The 21,964-nt window shown below is 46.0% G+C and overlaps 1 long non-coding RNA gene across 1 annotated transcript; it reads right to left on the bottom strand.

Moving 5' to 3' along the window:
- Nucleotides 1-6,224: 6,224 nt before the first annotated feature.
- Nucleotides 6,225-7,184, bottom strand: LOC115555148 (uncharacterized). Its single transcript, XR_003978823.1, has 2 exons — nucleotides 6,843-7,184; nucleotides 6,225-6,474 (listed from the first exon to the last, which is right to left on the bottom strand). It is a non-coding gene; the product is annotated as an uncharacterized LOC115555148 (long non-coding RNA).
- Nucleotides 7,185-21,964: the final 14,780 nt, after the last annotated feature.

Raw genomic sequence — 21,964 nt, forward strand, 5'->3', positions numbered from 1 at the left:
TGGACTTCAAAGTGTCATGCTTAGCCCAAACACCACTTTTTATTAATGTGTACCAATCTGCCAATCCAAATTTCCAGGTTGAAATCGATATATTTTAATTAAGTGTGCAAAGCAAGCATAATTTTTACGTGGATGTGTTTGTGTAGAGGTGTATTTAAATTTGTTCCTTTTCAGTAGTGGTTCTATTCCATGAATTCTTCAAAGGCATTTCAAATGTTTTATTAGTATCTTTGATGATTGAAGAAGACGTACATTTTGTCTTTGTCTCTGACGTGGCACGTCTGGTGTGTGTGTGTGTGTGTGTGTGTGTGTGTGTGTGTGTGTGTGTGTGTGTGTGTCTTCTTTTATCTTGTGACACTTCTTAGGGATGAGCATTAGGTGCATCACTCTTTCTCTCGCTCTGTCTCTCGCTCTGTCTTTCTCTCATCCTGTCCTTTGGTCTGTCTCTCTATATCTCCTTCTTGTGGGAAAACTGCTGCAGTAGTTATGGGCCAAACAGTATGAACATGACACAACCCGGTATCACGCGATTTCGTGCTCATGCGCACGAACGTTAATCTATTGAAGCGTGTTCCAGAGCACGATAGTCCGACTTTTTGCGTGCTACACAGAACGAAATGTAAACCAATGCATTCTGAATGGGAGTGTTCTCAGACAATTAACGTCCTCCACAAAACGGTACGAGAGAGAGAGAAAGAGAGAGAGGGAGGGACAGAGAGAGAGAGAGAGAGAGCGAGAGAGATGCTTCAGAAAGGGTTTGCGCAGATAGTGCAGTGCACCCTAGTTATGTTTATGCCAAAACCACAAATGCTATATATATATATATATATATATATATATATTGCTTAATTATATATATTGCCTATATATATATATATATAGGCTCTATATATATTTAGGCTATAATTATATAATTTAGCGTGTAATGAGACAATCTATAGCCAAATTGTCGAAGATGCCCGAGAATCCCCGGGGATATCAGCATGGGAAATCGGCGCATCAGACCCATGAACCTATAAAGAAAGACGTCATCTCAAGCGGGAGAGAACGTTTGAACGTTGGTTTGTGTCACGTAAGTACAGGGCTCTCATGTCTTATGCATTCGGCGTGAGACACACGCAATTCAACCCATGCACACGCTCGAACCTGGTCTCACGAAAATACGTGACACTGTCACGTTATTTAATCTATTGAAACGTGATCAGGGACACGTAGGCCTATTTTCTAAATTTAGTATTTCAATTGGAAGTAGGCTATTTGTCAATTCACTAAGCACGACTTCTAAACTAAGGTTCTGTCCGGGAGCGTTCTTTCTAATGTCCCTTATGGAGCTCCGTACAGATCATTCATTGTTGAAAATTGTCTGTGATAACTAACAAATGACAGCTTTTGGCCACCCGTTTCTACTTAAAATTGTCTGTGATAACTAACAATATGACAGCTTTTGGCCACCCGTTTCTACTTTCACCTTTGATACTGAGAAATTGTGACAATACATGGATACATTAAATGCAGGTGCGCTGCTCTGTAGGCAAACCGCAAAGGAAAAAAGGGTAGCTGCTTCATCTGTTCTTTTTAGAATTGTATGTCTTGATGTTTATTTTATCTAGCCATCTATTCTCTTGTTTTTGTCTATGTGATTGAACGTCCGCATCGTTGCCTCGATCGCAAGTCCAGTGTCGCGAGCGGAAGTTGCCATGACATCTAGAAATCATACCGTATTTGATGGGTTGTTGTGAGTGTAACATAATTCACCTACAGTATTTTGTTATGTGTTGTTCTTTCAATTGTGTAAGGCATGTCGTTTACTGTCTTGGTGGTTCAGGGATCGCTGTCCCTTTAAGGATTACGAGCGTCTCATGACGTCAGAGCCCATGCGGGATTTGTTTACTTTCAGCACGTTTTGATTTCCTGTTTCTCTCTTACTAAATAAACGAGTCACACAACTGTGTGCTCAACGTGCGAAATTGTATCTCTCACTTATTGCAATTTCCACAGGGTTATCATTAATATTGGTGTGTAGGGGTTGATTATAACTCGTGAATAATATGTTTAGACCACGGTCTGGGGGAATACTTGTATTCTGATTGGCTGCAGTGCGTGCATTAACTCCTGATATAGCCCTACAGACACCTGCTAAGAAGTTCCAGTCAGTGTTTAGATTCTCTGCCCGAGCCCGACGCGGGCCGGGTCGGGCCGATATTTCCCACCACTGTACTCGGGCCAGGCCTTTGATCAAGCGTTTTTATTTTTATTTTACCATTGGTTTATTGGCCTAATCTGAGGAGAAATCTATGCCATAAACAGAAATATTAGAGGCCTTTATTACACGGGTCTTCTCAATGCCGTGGAACGCTCCGTTCACTTGCATGGGTAGTAGTCCGGTGACTTGTCTACCCCAGCGTCTTCCGTTGCTAAGCGACGTCACCGTCTGTGCGGACAAATTATTTCTCTGCTGATCAACACTACGAATGACCCAAAGACTTGTATCCCCCCCCCCCCCCCCCCCCCTTAAATAAATACTATGGCAGAATTATTATTAGGGGTCCAAGCCAACAGGTTGGATCCCTATTGTTTTTGTAAGGATTATTTTTTTAGGGGTCCAAGCCAACAGGTTGGATCCCTATTGTTTTTGTAAGGATTTTTATTATTATTATACTTCCCGCGCTAAAAGTGGGCCCACAGCCCAAACCGTAAATGGTGCCGACACGCCAATTGCATGACTAGATCCAGGTCCGGCACCGCTACTCAGATAACAAAATCCAGACACGCCGGCCACTAGGTGGCGCTATACCAAGGAAAGACGCGTTTGGGGCTATAACTCCCACACCGAACCTCCAACATTCAAAACCTTGTACACACATATTCACTGGAGTCTGCTGCATCTTTTGGCATAGGCCACGCCCATTTGCGTCTGGAAATTTTTTTCGCAAAATCGCGAAAACCGCAAAACAGTTTTTTCCCTACTCCTCCCACATTTCTTGACCAATCGACACCAAACTTTGCACACGACATCTTCAGACGCACACGCAAAGAATGCATGAAAACACTTTTTTGATCCGTCCTTCGATAACGAAACGGTAGCGTTTTGAATATTGGTTTATGAGCTAAATTAGACGTGACATATCAAAAATCCAAAGAAATCCAAAATTAGACATCGGATCGAGTCCACATTTTACACACATGTTGGTGCTAACCTTACTGTCGTTCGATAAAAATTTCGGAAAATTTCGCCATTAGGGGGCGCAATAAACGAGGAAATTGTATATCTTCTAATTGGCCAAAGGAATGTTCTTCAAACTCAAGGGAAACCATCAAGGGGCAAACCCGAGTCTATGTAGAAAATATGGCCAAGAATTATTAATGTGGGCGGGAGTTATTTGGCAAAGGAAAATTGTCTTTGGAAAATTTCGCCACAGGGCGGCGCCAAAAAGAACGACGACATTGTCTATCTCCTATTTGGCCAATGTTCTGAAAACGCGTTTTAGGCTATAACTCCCACACCGAAGCTCCCATAGTCAAAACCTTTATATCCACATGTTGTTCACGGTAGCGTTTTGAATACTTGCTTCTCGTTGTGCCGGCGAAATGCACATTTCTTGTCGCGTTGTGCCGGCGAAATGCACACTTCTTGGACCCCTGCATAACTGCTTGCAGTTCTAGTTTATTATTATTTTTCCCCCCTAGAAGTGGGCCCACAGCCCAAACCGTAAATGGTGCCGACACGCCAATTGCATGACTAGATCCAGGTCCCTGAGTTCTACGCAGACGACAAAATCCAGACACGCCGGCCACTAGGTGGCGCTATACCAAGGAAAACGCGTTTGGGGCTATAACTCCCACACCGAACCTCCCACATTCAAAAACTTGTACCCACATATTCACTGGAGTCTGCTGCATCTTTTGGCATAGGCCACGCCCATTTGCGTCCATAATTTTTTTTCGCAAGATCGCGAAAACCGCAAAACTGTATTTTCGCTACTCCTCCCACATTTCTTGACCAATTGACACAAAACTTTGCACACGGCATCTTCAGACGCACACGCAAAGAAATGATAGACAGTTTTTTGATCCAACCTTCGACGACGAAACGGTATCGTTTTGAATATTTGTTTATTAGCTAAATTAGACGTGGAAAATTAAAAATCCAAAAAAATCCAAGATTAGACATCGGATCGAGTCCAAATTCTACACACATGTTGGTGCTAACCTTACTGACGTTCGATAAAAATTTCGGAAAATATCGCCATTAGGGGGCGCAATAAACGAGGAAATTGTATATCTTTTAATTGGCCAAAGGAATGTTCTTCAAACTCAAGGGAAACCATCAAGGGGCAAACCCGAGTCTATATAGAAAATATGGCCAAGAATTATTAATGTGGGCGGGAGTTATTTGGCAAAGGAAAATTGTCTTTGGAAAATGTCGCCACAGGGCGGCGCCAAAAAACGACGACATTGTCTATCTCCTATTTGGCCAATGGAATGTTTTGAAAACGCGTTTTAGGCTATAACTCCCACACCGAAGCTCCCACAGTCAAAACCTTTATATCCACATGTTGTTCACGGTAGCGTTTTCAATACTTGCTTCGCGTTGTGCCGGCGAAACGCACATTTCTTGTCGCGTTGTGCCGGCGAAATGCACACTTCTTGGACCCCTGCATAACTGCTTGCAGTTCTAGTTATACTACCTCCCCGTGAAAGTGGAACCACAGCCCAAACCGTAAATGGTGCCGACATGCCAATTGCATGACTAGATCCAGGTCCGGCACCGCTACTCAGATAACAAAATCCAGACACGCCGGCCACTAGGTGGCGCTATACCAAGGAAAGACGCGTTTGGGGCTATAACTCCCACACCGAACCTCCCACATTCAAAACCTTGCACACACATATTCACTGGAGTCTGCTGCATCTTTTGGCATAGGCCACGCCCATTTGCGTCTATAATTTTTTTTCGCAAAATCGCGAAAACCGCAAAACTGTTTTTTCCCTACTCCTCCCACATTTCTTGACCAATTGACACCAAACTTTGCACACGACATCTTCAGACGCACACGCAAAGAATGCACGAAACACTTTTTTGATGCGACCTTTGACGACGAAACGGTAGCGTTTTGAATATTGGTTTACTAGCTAAATTAGACGTGGAATATCAAAAATCCCAAGAAATCCAAAATTAGACATCGGATCCAGTCCAAATTTTACACACATGTTGGTGTTAACCTTAACGTCGTTCGATAAAAAATTCGGAAAAATTCGCCATTAGGGGGCGCAATAAACGAGGAAATTGTCTATCTTCTACAAAATTTCGGCGCGAAAACGCTACACTGACTTCTCGCTACTCCTACCACAGTCAAATCCTTTGTATCCACAGGTTCAGGGTAGCGTTTTGAACACATGCTTCGCTTTCTGCCGGCGAAATGCACATTTCTTGTCGCGTTGTGCCGGCGAAATGCACACTTCTTGGACCCCTGCATAACTGCTTGCAGTTCTAGTTATTATTATTATTATTATTATTATTATTATTCTCATTCAACTTGAACATGTGTTTTTACAGTAGAGTGGTGGAGGGATGACGTATGTTGGCCAACCCGGAAGTGAGCGTCGCCCTGGATTCCCTCGACAAAAAGCCAACGGGTTTTGCCATTGGATTTTGGATTACAGCAGAAACATTTGCATCTTTGAAGCACCTCCTCAAAAACTGAAAATAAATAAATATATAAAAATAACCGTGCTCCAAAGAACGAAATGTAAACCAATGCATTCTGAATGGGAGTGTTTCTCCGATTTTTCCATGCTACACAGAACGAAATGTAAACCCATGCAAATAAAGACTTCATGGTCATAATAATTTAAATATCATTAATCTCCTGAGTGTGTACACTGAAAAAAGTATAACCGTGCTCAAATTAAAAAAAATGATGTCCAGATATCACATCTAATATATTTGACTACACTGAATCTAAATTGAGTCACTTGTTATGACCTGATTATTTTAGGTTGATGTAAACAATAATGCTGCACTTGACCCAACATTCAATCTTTGCCTTGATCCAAATGATTTTCTCAACATTTAAATTGTTGAACCAAACTAATATATTTACTTTCAACTAAATTAACATGAATTAATGTTTGCATTGACACCAGTTAATTTATTTACATATGACCAAACTATCATTTTCACATTTAAAAACTCTATAAAAAAAAGACACTTGGCCAACAGATAACTTTAAATGTATTTATTAATCTTTAACATATGAACCGTAACATATTTAACATGAGGGGAGGAGAGAGGAGGTGAGGAGGAGAATGGAAAGGAGGAGAAAGGAGCAGATGAGAGGGGAGGAGATGGTGGAGAGAAGAGGAGAAAGGCTGGAGAGGGGAGGAGAATGACAGTAGATGCAAGATATTATGTTCAGGTTGGATGAAGATATAGGCTACAGCCAGGGAACTGAAGAGAGCGACCACGTGTTTCTGAAAGCATACAAAATAAAACAAACAATTACTACTCTCTGAAGAGCACATAATACAACCCCAATAAATAAATAAACGTTGCTGGGTGGAGGGCGAGAGAGTCTGTGTTTTCTCTCCACCCAATGACAGACCTTAGGTGAAGCTAATACGTGCAGCAGAGTATGTGGGTGGGCTACTAGCCACACTAGCTGCCCCGGATGTTAGCGAGCGATTCATTGTCATAACGATACCGGTAAATGCATTATTACAACTCAAACGTCAGCTAGCTCATATTAACAGTTAAGGCCCAGCCAAGAGCCTGCCTGGAACGCGGCACAGCCCGCTAAAATACTAAAACAATGATTATCTGCAACTGTTTTGCTACTTACGTTTATGTTTCGACGAAATCCTCCAAGGATGTAAACGACCGAAAGAGAGCTCTCACGTTCTGAGACTTGGACCTGAATGTGCTCCGACTGTGCAACGTGCAAATTCAAATTCAAATTCGACTCAAACTAAAAATATTACCTGCAGGTCATGAATAAAAAAAAATTGTTTGAGAGAAATCTAAAACTTTTGTTTGTGTCTATTGGACGTATATTTAGTTCAGTTTAAATCAAACTTGGTGTCTCAAAATGCATAAAGAATGAGTTACACAATCAAATCAATAATTTGATCCTGTTTTCAATGACAGTGATTAGTTTGAATGAACAACTGCATGTTACACTTTTTACAGTGTAGGGTGGTATTCTATTTCTTTCAACGGGGCTGCATCCAGTCACTTGACCGTTATGGTTGCTATGGTGATTGCTATCGACCGCCCCCTCTAACCCTGCGTTCACACCAAAAGATGCATTTGCTGCCCGAACGCGTTGACGCCTGAGTTTTTCGGCGCGTCAAATCAAGTTTTGCAAGTTTTCACTTTGAATGGGATCACGACCCGCGTCAACTTTTTGCATCTTTTGGTGTGAACGCAGGGTAATCCTTACATGGCTCTAAAAACCACGCGGCAAAGGAGCTGCCGTCAATTGTGTTGTTTTTGTCGTAAACTAGGGTCCGATGGTTAGAAAATAGACAGATATTCCAAGGTGTCCTTAAAAGGCAGCTTGGATGTTTTTATTTTCTTCATTTTAGACTTCTACTATAACCTATTTTTGAAAGCAAAACACCAAGCTCATTGATTTAACGAGGCAGGGTTATTTGAAACAATTTATTAAATAAATATTTGTGAGATGTCATTACTTCTACTGAGTTTGCTTCCTATTTATGTTGAGTATACACCCCTACTGTCCACAAGCATCCCCCCCCCCACCTCCCCATATGGATTTGGAGAATTGTTGCCACGTCCCAGTGGTGGAGGTATCATATATATGAAAGAGGGCATTCAATTATACTATAATGATCAATTAGGAGGCCGAAGCCCTAAAGGAAGTGATGCAATAGGTCCTCGGTTCTCAAAGTGGGGTCCCCGGACCCCCGGGGGTCCGCGGCGCGTTGCTAGGGGGTCCGTGAAGAGTTTGTTGTTGCAACATAAACATACCGGTATTTACGGAAAAAATGTTGGGCCGGTCGTCATTACTCCCGTCGGCGTAACGTTAAACCAATGAACACTCGGCTTTTACATTACTCAAACTCCCTCAGGCTTTACCTTCACATCTCGCTCCTAAATAACTAAATAAAAGCCAATTAAACAGGCACATTGTGTTCAGCCCTCCCCCTGCTTTAATTTTCGGCCAATAGTAACTCTACTCTGTTACCATTGCGTCAACCTGTCAACGCATGCTCGAGCGCGGCAAGATTTGATTTGCAGCGCAGCACGCCCGTGCCCGCGCTGCAGGCGCGTTCACGTATTTTGCGGCGCGTCAAATGCTGCTCGAGTTGAAATATTTCAACTTTTCGGCAGCAAACGCGTGATGGCGGCCAAGCAGCGTTCAACAGCGTTGCCAAAGCTGTGTTTTGCGTCTCCTTCAAAGCTTCATCCATATATGCATGGCATGCCGAGCAGGCGATTTGTTACGATGGACCATTGGTAACAGTAGGTAACGTGTTTACGTGGGTGAATAATTTAACTGTTTTGCACCACTTTACTATCTCTCTTGTAAACCAATCCTTGCAGACATTTGGAAATAAACATGTCCTCTGCCGTTTAGATATTGTAAAGTTATGCCAAAATACAATAAAATGCTTATTTAACACTATTGTGGTATTAGCACTGAATGATTGAAGCATAAGGCCGCGTTCACACTAGACTTCTTTTTTAAGAAAAAAGCGCCGCCTTCAGCGCCTTTTGAGCGCCTTTTGAGGGCTTCAGTGCGAGCATTCTGTAACCTTAACAACGGTAATCATACATTCTAGCGTTACATCATTATCCGTTATTATCATTTTCCGTCGGTTACTTTTTGAAGTAGATAGGCTAAAAGACACAATGGCGAATCAGTTACAATTAATTGCTTTAGCTTTGGCGTTTGAGGAGGAGGAGGGGGAGGAACAGCCAAGGCGCCGTTTATGGGTGCACGACATCCTCTGCAATAGGGAGTCGCAGGGGACATTCGGCCACCTAATTCAGGAGCTCCGCCTAGACGATGCTAGGTTCAAGAATTTTTTTCGCTTGGACAAGAGCCAATTTGAGGATCTCCTAAGGAGGATTGGACCAGAGATCTCAAAAAAGCAGACACATCTCAGGGAGACCATCAGCCCAGACGAGCGGCTTTGCATTTGTTTGAGGTGGGTAACATTAACTAACGTGAGAGAGAGAGAGAGAGAGAGAGAGAGAGAGAGAGAGAGAGAGAGAGAGAGAGAGAGAGAGAGAGAGAGAGAGAGTGTGTGCTGTCTGTTAGGATGAAAACTTAACCTAGCCTTAACCAAGCTAATTCCCGTGCATTTACATTTTCTTGGAAATGTTTATCAATGTACACTGTCCCTTTTCAAATAAACACATAAATAAATAAGATATAGTGACACCAGGAGAGGGTACAGTAGGTGTGTGTGTGTGTGTCTGTGTGTTAGAGAGAGAGACACCAGGTTAAGGAGGGGGTAAAGTACATCATTGGCTCTGAGTGAGTGTGTTTTGTAACACATTTTAACAACAATCTTTTTTGTGTGTGTATTTTTTCCTAGGTATTTGGCAACAGGGAACTCTTACCGGTCCATTGCTTTCCACTTTAGGGTAGGAATAAGCACTGTGGCTGGAATAGTCAGGAGTGTGTGCGAGGCCATTTGGGACTGCCTGTCTGGGGAGTTCCTGGCCTTTCCTACAGAGGCTGAGTGGAGGAAGATTGCAGAGGATTTTGCAAGAATGTGGGCATTTCCCAATTGCGTAGGGGTGTAGCAGGGTTAATGCTTCCCACTTGCCATTGCCAGCAAGATCCTTGCGCTGGCTGTGGTAGTGGGAGCCTTGGTTGGAGTGCTAGAGCTCCCCCTAGCGGAATGCGGGGGTTGTATTGTACGTTGCTGCCTCCTCTCCTCAGTCTACGTATACCCCGGCTGGGAGAGGTAGGTAGTCAGAGCAGTTAAATATGAATCCACACTTTGGCGATGTATTACGGGAGTCTAAATGTACATAATACTGTATTAATACTTGGTTGCTTGTACATATATATATTGTGTTCCTTGGAATCGGTAATTACATTTAAATGGACTTTAGGCTTAGGATCGCTAGCTTGGCTACCATGTGCTTTGGTCGTAGCTACTTAGCTAGCGTGGACTTCGCCAAGAATGTGTACTTCAGCTTGTCTTTCTCTCATGTTAGGCTGCCATTGTGAGGGTTCTCAAAGAGCATTTCCCATGTTAAATATTCCACCAGGTATGTCACCAAACGCCCATTCAACTATTAATTTGTTGAATGTGATATTTATTTCCATGTAAATGGTCAGTCTACGTATACCCCGGCTGGGAGAGGCTGCGATTGTGAGGGTTCTCAAAGAGCATTTCCCATGTTAAATATTCCACCAGAATAAACGGCTGGCTGCCAATGGTTCCATCGTGGTCTCAATCACAACGCAACGAGAGAGTACGCAACCGCTACAAATGGTGCCGTGACCCGTTCTTCTCTGCCTGTCTGCTGCGTCATTGAGGATCGCCATTCAACACGTGGCACGTGAGCACCGACGACGTGGCCGTGCAGTGAGTCGCCCGTGCTGCTTCTAGTAGACAGGTTCAGTAATAAAAATAAAGAGGAATAGGTCGAACCAGGGATATGGTTACTGCCGACCATCTTGTAAAGATATATGTTTTAATTGTTTTGTGTTTTATTTTATTTTTATTTCTCCTCGTGCACATAATGCAAATTGTTTTTGTTTTTTTTGCTTTTGAGTTGAACGTGACATTTGAACAGTGACGTGTCATTAGTTGTGTATGTGTTTTTATTTCTTTACTATTGTCACTGCATAACGTACATTTTGGGTTTTGGGAAATTGTGACTCATTAAAGATGGATGAGCTGAACTTATCTGCTTTAGGCAGGGGTCAGACATTTATGTTTAGCCCATCACTCCAGAAAGGAGGTTTTCGGGGGAGGCCTCTGACATCCACTCCTCAACAGGCCAAAGTGAATGGTGCTGAGGGTGGTGACGTTTCTTCTAGTGCTGATCAGTTAGCTGGTCCATCTGCATTTTCTGGGGGTAGGGATGTGGACCATGTCCCTGTGCATGTATTAACTGACTTATTTAAGCAGATAGGGACTAGTATTGGGGAGAACATTGCCTCTTGTCTTAGGTCCGCCCCAACTGGTGATGTTACTTTGGCCCCTTCGACCATTGCTGATCTCTCTAAGATGAGCCTGACTGTTAGCCAGCATAGTGGTGAACCGCATCCCTTCAGGGGGGACAAGACTGACAAACTTTCGGTTTCTGAGTGGGAAGACTGTGTTAAAGTGTATCTGACTAAGAGGGATGTTCAGTTATGTGATCAGGCGGAAGAAGTAATGGGCAGGCTACAGGGTAGAGCACGTGATGTTGTGAGAGTGGGGGTGCGTAGCAAGCCTAGTTTGGTCTTACGGTTAGGTCCTCAACCCATTTTCGACATACTCAAGCAACACTTTAGTGAGTCTGTGACTTCTTTCATGCCTCTTGCTGACTTCTATGACACAAAGCCCTTAGAGAATGAAAGTGCTGTTGACTATTGGATCCGGCTTAACAAGGCACTCGACACAGCTACGGATGGGCTGAAAAGGCAAGGCAAAACTATTGATGACTCCTCTAGGGAAGTGACTGTCATGTTCATCACTCACTGTCCCGATCGAGAACTGTCTCTGGTCTTCAGCTGTAGGCCACTGGAGGAGTGGACTGCCATGGATGTGCAGGTACGGCTTGATGAGCACCATCACAAAAAACGTCTTCAGCAACGCCATTCAGCTGCACGTCCAACAGACCACCTGCAATATTCTCAGGCTGTTGATGCTGTGCATAGTCACGTGCAGACTGCAGTGACTCCTGCTGCCCAACCTGCCATGACCGGCGGGCCGGCGTCAGGTGAGAGTCACGTTCTTGGGCATATTGTCACTCTGCTGGAGCGTTTGTTACAACGGGAGTCTCCTCAGCGTTACGGGCAGCCTAGACAGAGACCTGTCGGTCGCACCCGGGCTCGGGGGCCATGCGCCATTTGTGGCTGCGACGACCATGACACTGCTTCCCACTGTCGGAACGAACGTCTATGCTTCCGCTGCCATGCTGCTGGGCATCAAGCTGCCACTTGCTCAGCCCCACCTGCTCCTGGTTCACCCACGCAGCAGGGAAACTAGCTGACCCGCACGAGGAGGGGTCTAGTGAAGGGTCAGCTGGCGCATCCCCATATGACGATGATATTCAGTCCGTTTTTTCACATGCTTGTGCAACGACGGACAGTGATTAAACTTTAATTTTTCAGAACACGCAGCGACTGACTGCGAAAGACAATCTTTTCTACACTAGCGTGATGATTCATGATGCTGTGGAGGTGTGTGCCATGTTGGACAGTGGTTCAATGGCCTGTTCTATGAGCTCACGCTTACTTCCAAAGCTGCAGGACGCAGGTGTTATTTCCCCTCACTCTGTTGCCCCGACATCAGTTGTGCTGATTGGCTGTGGAGGGTTGAGGACATGTCCTGTAGGTGTTTGCGAGCTGCAGATGAAAGTCCATGACTGCCAGATCTCCGTGCCCACACTCGTTGTGGATGGTCAGAGTGATGACCTGATTCTGGCCAGCAACGTTATAAAACACCTCATTCGAATGGCTAAACACCCTGGGAGTTTCGGGGAGACAGCATCTCTTTCACCTCAGGCGTCTGGTAAGGAGGACGGTCTTCTGCAGCTGTTGGCCACTGTGGAGAAATGGAGAGGCAGTGAAATCCCAGAAAAAGTGGGCACAGTCAAGCTGAAGCATGCCGTGACTTTAGAGTCTATGCGAGAACACTTAGTGTGGGGGCGCTTGCCTGGTCATGTGTGCCTCTCTGCTGGAAGCACACTGGTAGTGGAACCAAGTCAGTCACGAACAGTGCCACGGACCGTCATGGTAGGGCGACTGGTGACGCCACTATGGGGCGATGGTTGGGTCCCAGTGAGAATTATCAACCCCTCCAATAAACCTGTGACTCTAAGACGGAACTGCAAGATTGCTGACGCGTCCCCCTGTGTGGCACTTAAGGACTTTGACAATGACTATTTGTACAGGACTGACGAGACTGACAGTGTTGAATGTAATGTAGCCAAGACTACTGACCTGACTGACACGGGTAGCGAGAAGAGCTTGACAGTTGACTCTGAGCGCTCTATGCCCAGGCCTTGTAGGTCAGCCCTTCACGACTTGGGTATGCAGGACATTGACATTGACTCAGCCGATTTGTCTCCATTCTGGAAAGCAAAGCTGGTTGATCTGCTGACAAAGTCATCTTCTCTCGCCACAGCATGGACTGCGGTACAGCCAAAGGGTTTGTCCACCGCATCCGCCTGAGTGACAGCAAACCCTTCAGGCTGCCGTATCGTCGGCTGGCTCCATCTCACTATGACAAGCTCCGAACGGCTTTGAATGAGATGGAGGAGCGAGAGATCATAAGGAAATCTGCGAGTGGGTATGCATCGCCGCTTGTCCTAGTTTGGAAAAAGAATGGAGACTTGCGTCTCTGCACGGATTTTCGCTGCCTGAATGCGCGTACCGTAAAGGATGCCCACCCTCTGCCTCACCAGGCCGACGCTTTGGCAGCTCTGGGGGGGAATACATTTTTCTCGACCATGGACTTGACCTCGGGATACTACAATGTGGAAGTACACGAGGAGGATAAGAAGTTTACTGCGTTCACCTCCCCATTTGGGCTTTATGAGTACAACAGACTCCCGCAGGGTCTGTGTAACAGCCCGGCAACATTCATGAGGATGATGATGGCTATCTTTGGTGACCAAAACTTCTTAAGCCTCCTCTGCTATTTGGATGACATTTTGGTTTTTGCTCCTAACGAACAGCTAGCTTTGCAAAGACTAGAAATGTTTTTTGAGAGATTGAAGGTGCACAATCTAAAGTTAGCCCCCAAAAAGTGCCACCTCCTGCGGCCATCTGTGAGGTTTTTGGGGCACATCATTGACAAACATGGCATTGCCACAGACCCTGAGAAGGTCAAGGCCATTGTAAATCTCAGCGAGAAAGACTTGATGGATGAGTCCGGCATTGTCCCATCTCCCACCAAGATAAGATCATTCCTTGGTATGGTTGGGTTCTACCAGCAATTCTTTGAGGGCTACTCGAAGATCAGCAAGCCCCTCTTTGCACTTACCTCTGGAGTCAAGAGGCCACGTTACAGTAAGGGGAAAAGGAAGACGCCTGTAACAAGGAAACTTACCTCTACTGACTGGACCGTGGAATGCGGAGAGGCTTTCAAGAGGCTAAAACTAGCGTTGCTAGATAATGCTGCTCTGGCTCACCCAGACTTCAGCAAGCCCTTTTTGCTCTCAGTGGACGCCTCCTCCAATGGTCTGGGTGCGGTGTTATCTCAACTGACTGAGGGGGATAATGTAGCACGTCCGATTGCATTCGCCAGCAAATCTCTCAACTATGCCCAGTCTCGCTACCCAGCACATAGGTTGGAGTTTCTGGCGCTCAAATGGGCTGTCTGTGACAAATTCAGCCACTGGCTGAGAGGCCACACGTTTACGGCATGGACGGACAATAATCCGTTGACCTATATTCTGAGTAAATCCAGACTCGATGCTTGTGAACAGAGATGGGTGGCTAAGCTCGCCCCGTTTGACTTTGAAATAAGATACATCCCCGGTCCTAAGAATGTTGTGGCAGACGCCCTCAGCCGGGAGCCTTTTGTGCAGCCCAGTATGCTTCATCGTCTCACCAGGGTCCCGTATAATGCACTCATGGAGGAGGCGAACGCCTTGAACCTTGACAGTGTGCAGGATGCGTTTCGTCAATCCTGCAATCCGCGAGTCATGCCATCTCTCAGCAGTGCTGTGGCAGTGTCCTTGGGCCCTTCCGTTTCCAATCAGGCCGTCTCTGCTGTCTTGGAGCGGTCATTGGGCCAGGAGCATGTGCCTCCCCAAGCCTTTCTCCTTCCTCAGCTTGTGCAATCCATCCAACCACGTGAGCATTCCGACATCCGTCCCTTGCCTAAGGAGACGTTGATGGCTTCACAACGTGCAGACCCTTGCTTGAGTCGGGTGCTTCACTTTGTGGAGAGGCAGACGTCCATCAAGGCGTGAGCGTGGGCATGAGCCAGCTGACACTTTGAGGCTCCTCAGGCATTGGGTGAAACTTTCCATCAAACAAGGCGTCCTCTATCGTGTTTCGAAGGATGTTGTCACACAGCGGAAGACGTACCAGTATGTTGTGCCCTTGGTACTGAGGGAAGAGGTCCTCAGAGGTGTGCATGATGAAGCTGGTCATCAAGGCCAAAGACGAACGCTCTACCTCTCTAGACAGAGATTCTACTGGCAAGGCATGGAGAGAGACGTGAAGGAATACGTGCGGTGTTGTCGCCGCTGTGTATTTAGCAAGTCTCCAGAGCCGGAGGGCAGGGCGCCACTCGAGAGCATAGTGACATCTAGGCCTCTCGAGTTGGTTTGCATTGACTTTTGGTCGGCTGAAGATTCTTCTAACAAGTCACTTGATGTGCTTGTGGTTACCGACCATTTTACCAAACTGGCTCAGGCATACCTCTGTCCAAACCAGTCAGCAAAAGCTGTTGCAAATCAACTTTGGAACAACTTCTTCTGTGTATACGGCTTTCCTGAGCGCATACATTCGGACCAGGGGGCCAACTTCGAAAGCAGTCTTATAGCCGAGATGCTCATTGCTGCTGGTGTCCAGAAATCGCGCACCACCCCGTACCACCCCATGGGCAATGGAGCTGTTGAGAGATTCAATCGCACCCTTGGTGGAATGATAAGAGCCTTGCCGCCCAAGGCCAAGCACAGGTGGCCGCAGCATCTGAAATCTCTCACCTTCGCCTATAATGCTACAGTGCACGAGACCACAGGGTTTGCTCCATTTCAGCTGATGTTTGGGCGGACACCCAGGCTGCCAGTCGACCTGCTGTTTGGGTCTGTCCTTCAGGATGATCAGCTGGTGGATTATGACGCCTATGTGCAGGGTCTCAGGCATGATCTGGCAGAGGCCATAAAAATCGCTCAGACCTCCTCTACTAAACAGCAGCAGAGACAAGCTGCCTTATACAACAGGAAGTTCAGGGGCGCGGCTGTGGAAGTTGGAGACAGGGTTCTTTTAGCCAACAAAGGAGAGCGTGGGAAGAGAAAGTTGGCTGATCGCTGGGACAGTCACCTGCACACTGTTGTGGAGAAACACGAAAACACACACACCTTCAGGATCAAGAACTGTACAACGGATCGAGAGAAGGTGGTCCATAGAAATTTGATAATGCCTGTCAATTTCTTGCCTATCCCACCTGGGTCCGAAAATGACAGTTCCTGTGTGAGTGACTTTGCTACAGATGATTCCTTTCCGGATGGTGATGTGGGTTCTACCGTCCTGCCTGATTGTGATTCAGAGGACAGGACTGTTTCTTGGATCTCACGACTCCCAGACTCTAATGGAGATCCGCTGGATGCCTTGTTGGCTGACAGACCTGTTCGGACTGTCTCTTGTGACGCACCTCTTGACCTGGAGGAGAATGTTGACCCTCCGGCCCAGACTACCTCCTGTGACTTACCTGGGGATGCAGACGATTGGACAGTTCCACCTGACTGGACGGCTGACGTTGACTGTCCTTCGGACCAGACTGACTTGCGACTTGACCCTGTGTCAGCACCTGTTTTGCGGTCTTCTGTTGAAGGTTCACTGACTGTAGATAGGGTACAGCATCCTCAGCCCGATACGGCTGGCAGTGAGATAATGCTAGGTGTGAGATCTAGATGTGGGAGGATTATTAGACCTGTGGTCAGGCTCATCCAAAATATGCACCAGAGAGTTTTGGCTGGGTTCTAAGGTTTATGGATTTTGATTTTTCTGATTTATTTTATTTTATTTTATTTATTTATTTTTGTGTATATTAAAGTGCCGTTTTTTTTTTTTGTTTGTTTGTTTTGTTTTTGGTTGTTTTTCCTTTCTTCCTCAGAAGGGATAAAGCTCTGAATGGTGCAGGGACCTGTGTGATATATAATGTTGTGGGTCCAGGTGGTCGTCGACTGTACTGTGTAAATTATGTGGTATCAGGTAGCCTAACATGTAAACGGGCATGTTTTCCTATGGGTGTTGGGAGGCTTTGCAGCCTTCCTCATTCTAATTCTTCAGGGATGGTCACTGACTGGAATGCTTGATACCTGTAGTATGAACAGTACTGAATTTTTGTTTTGTTATTCACTGTGTATTTGTATGTTGTTTACTGTGCCTGATTTGGTTTGTTTCAGGGGTTCTCACAGCACTTGTATGGTTGTTCTTTGGATGGGCAAGTGGAAATCAGTAGAGGGGAATGTAGCAGGGTTAATGCTTCCCACTTGCCATTGCCAGCGAGATCCTTGCGCTGGCTGTGGTAGTGGGAGCCTTGGTTGGAGTGCTAGAGCTCCCCCTAGCGGAATGCGGGGGTTGTATTGTACGTTGCTGCCTCCTCTCCTCAGTCTACGTATACCCCGGCTGGGAGAGGTAGGTAGTCAGAGCAGTTAAATATGAATCCACACTTTGGCGATGTATTACGGGAGTCTAAATGTACATAATACTGTATTAATACTTGGTTGCTTGTACATATATATATTGTGTTCCTTGGAATCGGTAATTACATTTAAATGGACTTTAGGCTTAGGATCGCTAGCTTGGCTACCATGTGCTTTGGTCGTAGCTACTTAGCTAGCGTGGACTTCGCCAAGAATGTGTACTTCAGCTTGTCTTTCTCTCATGTTAGGCTGCCATTGTGAGGGTTCTCAAAGAGCATTTCCCATGTTAAATATTCCACCAGGTATGTCACCAAACGCCCATTCAACTATTAATTTGTTTAATGTGATATTTATTTCCATGTAAATGGTCAGTCTACGTATACCCCGGCTGGGAGAGGCTGCCATTGTGAGGGTTCTCAAAGAGCATTTCCCATGTTAAATATTCCACCAGAATAAACGGCTGGCTGCCAATGGTTCCATCGTGGTCTCAATCACAACGCAACGAGAGAGTACGCAACCGCTACAGGCAGGGCCGGATTAACACTTTCTGAGGCCCGGGGCTAATTACCCGGGTGAGGCCCTTCACATCATGATGTTCTGACGCATGACCTCACACAAACCCACTGACACATCAGCGTACACAGTAGGCCTACCAATCTATGACAGACTATTTAAAGTGAGCTGGTAATATGATTTCAATTCAATTAAATTAATTTCAATTCAAGGGTAGCTTTATTATAATTGCAGTAGTGTTGACAAAGCTGACAGAATGAGGATGGGGAAACAAAATGTATCTGAATTGGCCTACTTGAAAATGTAGGAAAAAAGAAAGTATGAAATTGGTGATTTGGTGACTTTGGCAAATCATTACAGAAAAAGTAATAGGCCCTACAATGCATTTGCTATCAAGTACAGCAAGTTAGGCCCAGACAACATAAATGAACTGTTTTTTGAAAGTTACTTAATTTATAGAAATGCATCCTGTTTTTGTAAACTCATCAAAAACTATAAAACAATGTAGGGCCTATTGTAGGCTATTAAACAAAGGTCAATGAAGGCCCCGGCTATGGCTCAAACGGTTTGGGCATTGAATGGTTAATTTACTCCGGGAGTAACGCCCTGGTACATGTCCGGTTACGCACAACAAACCCCAAGCAAGAAGACAGGCAGGAATGTACGATGCAACATATTTGGGGTGAACTGTTTGAAATGTGCACACAAACAAGCTAAAACTATTTTACACATTAATGGGGCTGGGTCATATAGAGGAGGCCGCCGCGGCAAACATGACTCACCAAGGGACTTCAGAAGGCCCGTCTTCTGCTCTTCTTCCGTGCGAAATCATTAATGAGCTCCTCAAAGTCCATTTGGGCCAGCATGTCGTGCTCAATTGACATCAAAGTCAGATTGTTAATGTGGCAGGTTGAGTGTTGCTCCTCCTCCACTCAGGTGATTTCTGGTGGGCAGATTTTAGATTGGTTTCACCTGTATAAGTGCTGCGCCTTCTCTGGCGCGCACACTGCTGCCTGGCACTCGTGGCGAAGACTAGGTGTGGCGTCTGTTAGTTGTTGGTTTGTTGTCGGTTGGTGTGGCGTGCTTCAGTCACTTGAAGGTGAGTAGGCATGACGCTACTTTCGTGCAACTTTATGATGACAAGCAGGTGCCCAGTGATCGCGAGTGTTTTTGTAACTTTCCAGCGTTGTTGGCCGTGTTGTTCGGGGGCGGCATTGTGAAGAGTGAGGGGAGTGTGGCATCCGCTCTGTACTGTTGCCGCAGCCGGTGATCAGTTTCGGGGGCGTAAAGCTCTCTTCGTTCGGGTAAGCGTGCTCTTTTGTTAACCTGCTGGTTGTGTTAGCTTTGTGCTTAGCCGTCTGCTCTCTGTCCTGCTGTAGCTGTTGGAGCCGCAGCGGTGCTTTTGCTTTTCTTCCTCCTGTGCTCTGGTGAAGCTGCCCTGCACGGCTCTGTGACGTAGCCTACACCTGGCGATCCCAAACGTAAACCATCCACGGCCTCCGGTCCTGGGGCGGCCGCTCTGTCTTCGCCAGCCACTCCGTCTTCTCCATCCACTCCGTCGTCTTCATCATCTTCGGCTGCTCCGGCACCGTTGCCTTTTTCCACACAGTCCGATGTGGCGGTTGCATTCCCACGCAGCGCTAAGTTTTCAGTCCCACCACAACTCTTATTGGTTTGGTTAATTGTCTGCTTTTCCTTTCATCTTTTTGTGTTTGTGTTCTTTAGTTTATTTGTTTGGGTTAAATCCTATACATACATATATTTTTGTGTTGCGTTTTGTTGACCCATTTGGGGTTAAGCATATCAATATTTTCTTATTATTTCTGATCTATTGCTTTGGGGTTCAACTGATTAATTTCTGTTTGGTTTAACATAGCTGTTGGGTTTGTGTTTGGGGTGTTAAATACGCCTGGCCCCCACCCACAGTTAAATTTCGTTTGTTTCCTTATTACTTGTCTTAAGAATTAGTTGGGTTTCTGTATATTTGTATTTGGGTTTAAATATTTGGTTATGAGTCAGTTCTGTTCCTGTGTGTGGGTGTGAGTGCTGTGTGTGTGTGTGTGTATGTGTGTGTTTTATTATAGTCCTCTGTTTTAAATGATTGTCGTAACAACCTGAGTGTCTCGCCACAACAGTAGTGTAATTTTTGTGTTTCTTTCTTGTGTTTCCAGGACAGGAGCTGGTGCAGCGGGCGGCAGGCTTGGTTTGTAGTGGTTCTTTTGTGGTTTTGAGTTGATTTAGTCTGACCGCCTCGCTACAGCCTAGCTCTGTGCCTGTTGTATTTATTTCTACTTTGGGGTTTTGACTTGACACTTCAGTGGTTGTTGAGATCCCTGAGCTCTTTTAATTCTGCTTACTGTAAATAAATAAAATTATATCTTTTGTAAGTCTGTCTCTCGCCCTTTATACAAAACGTGCAACGAATCTGTGTGACCTCTGGTTGGCCAAAGTACAGGGCCAAGGTTGTATTTCCTGGGGTGCAATTCCCCAGGTGGCGTTGTCGCCACAATCCCCCCCCTTCTCTCCATTCCGCCACAAGTTGGCGTTGTCGGCAGGATGCACTGTTAGAGGACAGAGACGTGACTTTCATTTGTGTTATTAGTTTGAGTTTTTTTTTTTTTTCTTTCCCTTTTTGCTTTTGTTGGATTAAGTGGCGGTGTGTTGAGGCAGTGGTGAAGACGGAGCGGCAGCATATCTTTTGTTTCTTTCTTTCCTTTTTGCCAGTTGGTAAAATCAGGTCTCCATTTTGAGTTGGTGAGTGTGGTTTCTGCGGTTGCTATGGAGGAGGAACTGCAGCAGCTCAGAGAGCTAGTGGCACAGCTTAGAACAGATAACGAGCAGCTGTCTCGAGCGAGAGATGTTTCCCAGGCCGGTCCCAGTAGGGCTGACCCCGCTCCTGTTGCTCCGGCTGCTGGTGCCAGCTCCAGGGTCACTGAACGGCTGGTTGTCATACCTAGAGATCGTAGATGTCCCATGTTCAATGGCAGAACAGGTGTAGGCTTAGCTGAGTGGAAAGAGGAGCTACAGGTGTGTATGCGTGCCCGCCACCTGTCTGTTCGTGATCAGGCTTTCTTCATCTTTGACCACCTAGAAGGGGAGGCCAGAGAAGAGATAAAGTATCGCCCCCGTGTGGAGAGGGAGGATCCTGACGAGGTTTTGACCATCTTGACTGAGCTTTATGGCTGTGTATATTCATATGTGACCCTGCAGCAATCTTTCTTCTCCAGGAAGCAGCAGGACGGGGAGACATTGTTAGAGTTTTCCTTGGCTCTGATGGGCCTGATGGAGTGTGTCAAGCAGTCAGCACCTGATGCTCTGCCTAATGCAGAAATCCTTCTTCGCGACCAGTTCGTGGAGCATGTGCTTGATGGTGCCCTTCGCAGGGAATTGAAGCAGTTCATTCGTCGCGACCCCACTGCTTCTCTGCTTGACACACGTGGAGAGGCCATTAGATGGGAGAGGGAGGGCTCTCCAAGGGGTGTTAGGTAACGTAGCCACTCTCTTCCTTTGGCCCACGGTTTACAGTATGGAGTGCAGGGTAGTTCTCGCCCCGCCCCTCTTGTCTCACCCCATGACTCAGAGTTGAGCGAAGTGAAGGCTCTCTTGAAACGTCAACAAGGACAGCTTGACCAACTGGCCCAGACCATGGCTTCTTTGCAGGCTCGTCCTTTTCCACCTCGGCCCCCTCGCAATGGGCCTTTGATCTGCAGAAGATGTCAACAGCCAGGTCATTATGCCAGTGATTGTGATGGGGAGCGAGTCCCCCCTCGTCCCCGTGCTGGTTCTTTGACTGGTCGACCTACTACTGGGGCTGGATTTTCCCGCCCTGCATTTCAGCCGGAAAACTGACGCCCACTGAGCTGCGGAGCCAAAGCTCAGTTGGGGAGGCTAGAGGCTCGCAACCTGACCTCATTGATCGGATAA

Source organism: Gadus morhua, chromosome 12 (genome assembly GCF_902167405.1).
Source record: "Gadus morhua chromosome 12, gadMor3.0, whole genome shotgun sequence".
NCBI lineage: Eukaryota > Metazoa > Chordata > Actinopteri > Gadiformes > Gadidae > Gadus > Gadus morhua.